This window comes from Kogia breviceps, chromosome 6, assembly GCF_026419965.1.
Source record: "Kogia breviceps isolate mKogBre1 chromosome 6, mKogBre1 haplotype 1, whole genome shotgun sequence".
Taxonomy (NCBI): domain Eukaryota; kingdom Metazoa; phylum Chordata; class Mammalia; order Artiodactyla; family Physeteridae; genus Kogia; species Kogia breviceps.
This window is the reverse complement of record NC_081315.1, coordinates 87,860,973-87,868,581: the sequence shown is the minus strand read 5'-3', so window position 1 is coordinate 87,868,581 and position 7,609 is coordinate 87,860,973. Positions and strand designations below refer to the sequence as shown.

Genomic DNA, 7,609 nt, shown 5'->3' with positions numbered 1-7,609 from the left:
GGAATTTTTTAAAGATAACTTTATAGATATTTATATTTTTCTTTTATACCAACTATATGACTTATGCCGGCTTTATTACTTTTATTAATTTATTATATTTGTATCTATTTCCATACTTGGTCTAACCTTTCTCCATGTCTAATTAGTTCATAAGTGTATAATAACTCTAATCACATAATTACTCAACTGACAAACATTTGAATGTCAATATCAAAGTATTCCAAATAAAGCAAACTGAGACCAGAAATCACTTATTAAACTGCTTTCCTTAAAGAAAAAAAAAAAATTATTGTGGACCATGCATCCTGTGCTTCCTTTAATTAGCATAGTTATTCAGTTACCCTGGATTTTAATAAAAGCTCAATCAGTCCATATATGAGGGCTGACTATTAGGATGAATGCATAGTGGGATAGGTGGATGGATTACTTAATGGGTGGAATAGCATGGAGTAACATTTTTAAATGGTATGTTTAGTCTAGGAAGCTGAAAACTAAGGAGAGGTATTTTATTTATCTGCATATATTTGAGGATTTCTATTTTAGAATTGAGCGTAGACATGTACTTTTTGCTTTACTTTTTAAAAAATTAATTAGTTTTATTTATTTTTTGCTGTGTTGGGTCTCTGTTGCTGCATGAGGCTTTCTCTAGTTGCGGCGAGTGGAGACTACTCTTCATTGAGGTGCACAGGCTTCTCATTGCAGTAGCTTCTCTTGTTGCAGAGCACAGGCTCTAGGCGTGCAGGCTTCAGTAGTTGTGGCATGCGGGTTCAGTAGTTGTGGCACACGGGCTTAGTTGCTCTGCGGGTTGTGGGATCTTCCCGGAGCAGGGATTGAACCCTGGTCCCCTGCATTGGCAGGTGGATTCTTAACCACTGCTCCACCAGGGAAGCCTGTACTTGTTGTTTTAGATAGCAGATGGGAGCTGCTTGTATGAGATTTATAGGACCATAGTTGCTTGACTATAAGGAGAAATTAAATATTTAGGGATGTCTAGCAATGAATATGCTGCTTCTTAAACTAGCATGTTACACTACATTATTGACGAAAATTACTTCTGTCAAAGGTGCTATACAGATAATTTACGTTCCTCCATTGGGAAGCCTGATAGAAACAATCTATCTAGAGGCAGAGTTTCAGTTCAACTCTGTGATCCTATATTTTAAATTACTACAAAGAAAAATTATAAAGTATAAATATATCTTTACTCAGGAAATGACTTAATATTGTTAGATCTTGGAGTTAAGTACTGTTTATTTTATACCTTGTCCTGGAAAATGAATGACAAAAAATAAATCGCAGTATGAATGGTAACACATTTAAAAATTGTCTTCCAAATGTCAATAAAGAACATTAATGTTTGGAACTTGAAACATAAGCTTCCACTGTAGTATAACTAGAAAGCTTCTGATTCTAAGCCATGATATACTGACACCTCACAAACCTCTAAGTTATTGCATGGAGTCCAGTTTTCCATATTTTTACCAGACTGTCATTAGATTGAATACTTTGCATCACACACACTTCTACTCTTTATTTTTTGCTTTCATTGTTTTCATTTTTAAACAGACATTAGTATTTTATTCACATACCATATAATTCATCCATTTAGGGTACAATTCAGTGTTTTTTAGTATATTTATAAAGTAGTATCCTATTGCTGCAATCAATTTTAGGACATTTCATCATGTCAGAAAAAAACTTTGGGCCCAATGGCACTACTGATTCCACCATTTCCCTCACCCCTAAGTTCAAGGCAACCATTAATATACTTTCTGTCTTTATAGAGTTACTTACAGTAGGTATTTTAGTTAAATGGAATCATACAAATGTGATCTTTTATGACTGGCTTGTTTCACTTAAAGTTTTTAAGGTTCACCCATGTTATGGCATGTATTATATTAATATGCCACCTTGTATTAATCCATTCAACAGTTGATGGACATTTTTGCTGTTTCTATTGCTGTTATTATGAATAATGATGCTATGAACATTAACCTACAAGTTTTTCTCTGGACATGTTTTCATTTCTCTTAGTTATTTACCTAGGAATACAATTTCTGGATGACATGGTAACTCTATGTTTAACATCTTGCCAAACTGTTTTCCAAAGCAAATGGTGTCTCATTGTGACTCTTATTGGCATTTTAATGAAGTGTTAATCATCTTTTCATTTGCTTGTTAGCTATTTGTCTAATTCCTTTGGCAAAATGGCAGTTCAGATCCTTTCCTATTTTTAATAGTCTTCTTTTTATTATTGAGTTGTAAGTATTCTTTATATATTCTGGATATAAGTCCTTTATTGGGTTTAAAATTAGTGAATATTTTTTCCCATTCTGATGGTTGTCTTTCACTTTCATAATGGTATTCCTTGTAGTGTAAAAGTTGATCATTTTGATGAAGTTCAATTTATCTATTTTTTTCTTTTGACATTTGTGATTTTATATCATATTTAAGAAATCTTTGCCTAATCAAGATTTACTTCTCTCTTCTTCTAAGTATTTTGTAGCTTTAGCTCTTACATTTAGATGTATAATTCATTTTGAGGTCTTTTTTTTTTTTTTTAATGTATGGTGTGAGGAAAAAGTTCAACTTCACAACAACTGTGTCTGTACAGTCATTCAAGCACCATTTGTTGTAAAGATTATTCCCTTTCATTCACTGAATTGTCTTGACCCCCTGGACAGAAATTATGACTCTAAGGTTTTACTTCTGGACTCTTAATTTTGTTCTATTGATCTATCATTATGTCTATATTTCCAATTTCTAAATCATTTTTCTTCTATTTCCAGAATTTACATTTTCAAACATTTCCCCCTTTCCTACACCTCAGCTACCCACTTCCATAGCCATACTCTAGATATTGCTCACTCATATCAATACTAACTTCATCACCTCTAAAATCTTAATTTCAACTATGACACTCTGGTCAACATCTTCTAACTCACTTACCACATCAAAATTCTTCAATTCATCAGGAAATCTAGTTCATTGACCCTTTCCTTTTTCCATATTACTCCCCTGAAATCTTAAGTTATCTTCCATTCTAGCTGAGATTCCATTGTTCATCATAACTCTCTCACATAGAATGTAACTCATCAACCACTATCTCACCCCTACTCACTTCTTGAAACCCCAACTCCAATTATAACTCTCTGTGTATCATTTAAGATGACTGGAAAAAAACTATGCTACTTGCTTACTGGATGCTTAGCAATGGTCTATAGGAATCCCACTTTTTTCCCCAGTTAAATTTGTTAAATTCCACTCTCTGAACTGAGAATTTCAATCTCTCCTAAAATTCTTCCTCCTCTTCTCTACTGCAGAGACTTGTTGTTTATTCAGAAAATAGAAGTATTTGTACAAGAACTGCACTATCTATTCGTTATGCAATCTATCATCTCTCCTTCACATGTATCCATATACCCTGACATCCTTTCTTTACTAAGAGAAGACCTCTTCTGTTCCCCCAGCCATCTCCTGCACTTCTGTAATATATCCTGTGAGTTCTACACAATGCAATCAATGCTCCTGCTGTTAACAGCCTTTTAACTGGAAACTAAGTATGCTAAAACATCTACCATGAAAAAATATCCTTGCAGTAACCCACTTCTCACTAGCTGACATCCCATTTCCTTGTTCTTCTTCACAGAAAAGACAAAGTCAAATACATTCTCCATTACTTGCTTTCTCAACTCTTTTCTTCAAAATCCTCTCTATAGCCCACTTCAATCACACATATATCCCCTCCAATCTAATTAAAAACCACTTCTGTTGAGGTAACTAAGGATTTTCACTTTATCCAATCATGATAAAACATCTTAGTCATTTTATTCAGTCTTCTAGAAGCATTACTGGTGTTCTTTCTTCCTTTGGTTTCGGGAGTATCACATTTTCTTGGTTTTCTTCTATACCTTTATTCACCTGCCATTATCATCTCTCACTTGAATTATGGGAGCTTCTTAACTGGTCTCCTTACTGCTACTTTTGTTCCTTATAGTCTACCCTAGTTTTTCTTAAGATTTGTAAAATTCAAAATATTTTGGCATAGATCTTGTATATTATTTTCCATAAGTTAATAAAAATTTTCATACAAAACAGATTTTAAATTTTATTTTAAAAATTTTCAACCTACCAAAAAAGGTGAAAGAATAGAATAATGAATATCATATGCCCTTTAACTAGAATTACCAATTTTTAATACTTTACCACACTCATTTCCATCATCTCTCTTTCTGTATCCGTGTGTGCATTTTTAAAATTTTAAAAAATTTTGTAAAAATAGTACAATTGAAGTGTGTTAGCCATTTAAAAAATCACATAACAGAGGACTCTGTCAATATATAGGTCATGCTGTGAGACCTCTTAGGATTATCCTTTTTTTTTAAACTAAATCTTGTAATTGAATGTTTTTCTCTATTCATGCTGAAGTATGCCTTTAACATGCAACCAAAGACTTTTTTTAAAAAACAGTTGGTTCTTCTTTGTGTTAACTTTCTAAGTCAAATTAATGACAGTATCAGTACCTCTAATTTAGTTTTGCCACAATTTGATCACAATGAAACCAAAGTTGACATAAGAAGATAAATGGGTTCTAGATAGTATATATGTTGTATTGGTGAAAAATGTGTGTTTATATTTATATATATGTATATTCCAATGTAAATGACCAGGTCTTACAAACTTATGAAATGGCTAAAAACCCAACTTGTTTAACAAATGTCATGTAACCCCTGCCAAAGGTCTGATGGCCACCACAGATTTGCTGTTTGAACCAAATATGCTGTGCTTTCTGAGGAGGCTAAGACTATACCATTTTTCCAACTGCCAAGAGATTGGTGCTTCTGTGGGTTCTCACTTCTGTCACCTGGCATGGATCAACACACCCAAGAAACAAGGAGGACTGGGACCCATGAACATTCCCTTTATATCAGACCCCAAATGCACCATTGCTCAGGACTATGGAGTCTTAAAGGCCAATGAAGGCATCTTATTCAGGGGTCTTTTTATTATTGATGATAAAGGTATCCTTCGACAGATCACCATAAATGACCTTCCTGTTGGCTGTTTGGTGGATGAGACGCTGAGACTAGTTCAGGCCTTCCAGTTTACTGACAAACATGGGGAAGTGTGCCCAGCTGGCTGGAAGCCTGGCAGTGATACCATCAAGCCTGATGTCCAGAAGAGCAAAGTATATTTCTCTAAGCAGAAGTGAGCACTGGGTCATTTTAGGGCCAGGCTGCAGTAGGTGACCATGAGAACAAACCTCTTTTGTACTATTGTCATGCTTAAAACACAAGACCTTATACTTAGCCCAGATGTGGTGTGGGACAGGACAGGCCTTTCCTGCAGGGGTTGGGGAGGCCAGCTTTTCTTCCTCTGGAGGGAATGTCCTGAGCTGTATTATGGGGCAGGAAAATTTATATGTGTAGTAGTAGGGTATCACTTTTGGTCTTTTGTAGTTTTATTAAACTTGAGCTGAGGAAAAAAAAAATTTCAGCACTATTTACAATAGCCAGAACATGGAAGCAACTTAAGTGTCCATCGACAGATGAATGGATAAAGAAGATGTGGCATATATGTAGAATGGAATATTACTCAGCCATAAGAAGAAACGAAATTGAGTTATTTGCAGTGAGGTGGATGGACCTAGAGACTGTCATACAGAGTGAAGTAGTCAGAAAGAGAAAAACAAATACCATATGCTAACCCATATATGTGGAATCTAAAAAAACAAACAAAAAAAATCGTTCTGACAAACCTAGGGGCAGGACAGGAATAAAGACGCAGATGTAGAGAATGGACTTGAGGACACAGGGAGGGGGAAGGGTAAGCTGGGATGAAGTGAAAAAGTGCCATGGACATATATACACTATCAAATGTAAAATAGATAGCTAGTGGGAAGCAGCCACATGGCACAGGGAGATCAGCTCGGTGCTTTGTGACCACCTAGAGGGGTGGGAAAGGGAGGGTGGGAGAGAGACACAAGAGGAAGGGGATATGGGGATATATGTATGCATATAGCTGATTCCCTTCGTTATACAGCAGAAACTAACACACCATTGTAAAGCAATTATACTCCAATAAAGATGTTAAGAAAAATAAAATATTTGATAATGAAAAAAAAAATTGGGGGGCACAAAATAAATATAAAATTTATTAAAACACCCACAATATTTTAATGATACCAGGAGTAATACAGTTCACAAACCCCGTTGTTTGTGTAAAATGTAATAAAATACAAATCAAAAAAGGATACATATTTGCAATTTCTAGGCACCCTAAATTAAATCTGATGAAACACTGAGAGAGAATGGAGGGTAAGGAAGGAAACAAAGTGAGAGGAAAAAATATTAACAAAAAAGTAAAAATTATACAAAATAAAATTACCAGCATAATTTTACTGTACTAAGAATATTTACAGTTTAATAATACACATCCTGTTGCCTTGAGACATTGCAAAAATCTACCATTCATCCATCAACCCCAGATAAACTTCATTTCAATTAGCCACAGTTACAAAGTCAAGAAGGAATATTCAAGTATTATTTTGTATTCAATTTTGTAAAAATATTTTACAAAGTAGCGGACATAAAGCTATCTCATCAGATATTTCAGTGTGTGCTTCTCGTGGACATATTCCTACTGCTCTACACCACAAATATCATATAAATATTTTATCAATAAAATAATATGTAGTATAATATCTACATTTCTCCAATTGCCATCCCCCCAATTTATACATATATATTCCCCCAGATCTAAACAAGAACAATGAATTGACATATATCTTTTGTCTCTTTTACTTTAGGACATCCCTCCTACCTTTTATTGTTTTTCATGACACTAACATTTTGAGGAGTTTCACGAACTACTGATAGTGACCAAAGCACTCTTTTCACTTCCCAGAATGTACAATGCTAGGCTCCTGAATAAGGCATCCAATAGAACTTTCACCTTCTTTACAGGCTACAGGCTTCATAGATCACCATAATGGCTTTTCTGAACAAGTTCAAACTTGATTAAATGAAAAATGTCACATTTTAATCATCAGTCAAACATCAGAGATGAATTGTAGTAGAGTCTTACTCCATTTTTTGATGTTTGACTGCTGAGACCCTTTTAAGCCGTGGCCCTCTCCTCTGCCGAACATTTGGGCAAGTTGATAAGGAAACCTGGGCACTCCTTTCTTTAGTGTCAGTGGGAGGTTAAAACCACACAAGCCCCTTCCCACACTTGCGAATACTCATCCCAGCCCCTCCCTTCCCACTACAAAAAAAAAACTTCAAACTAGTTCACTTCCTTGCTACCTCAAACCATTTTTGAAACAGCTTGGTGGTCCTGCCCTGATATTCTGAAAAGCCTCATAATCTGAGTGTTAAATCTTTTCATACCCTCTAGTGTGTATGATATTAGTCTCAATATCGACACTAAAACCAAATTTTGGGTAGGTGTCCATGCTGCTTTGGTAGAGTGGCCACATCACCCCAGAAATGAAATTTCGGTTATTTTTATGTTAGGAACAGTATTTATGAACCCAAATCTGGGTGCTCAAACTATATTGTGAGAAATATATATATTTCCAGAAGGCCCAGAAGGCCTATTTCTCATT

General features: G+C 35.0%; 1 pseudogene; it reads left to right on the top strand.

Annotated features, from left to right (window-relative positions):
- The first annotated feature begins 4,744 nt into the window (after positions 1-4,744).
- Positions 4,745-5,212, top strand: LOC131758069 (peroxiredoxin-1 pseudogene; annotated as a pseudogene).
- Positions 5,213-7,609: the final 2,397 nt, after the last annotated feature.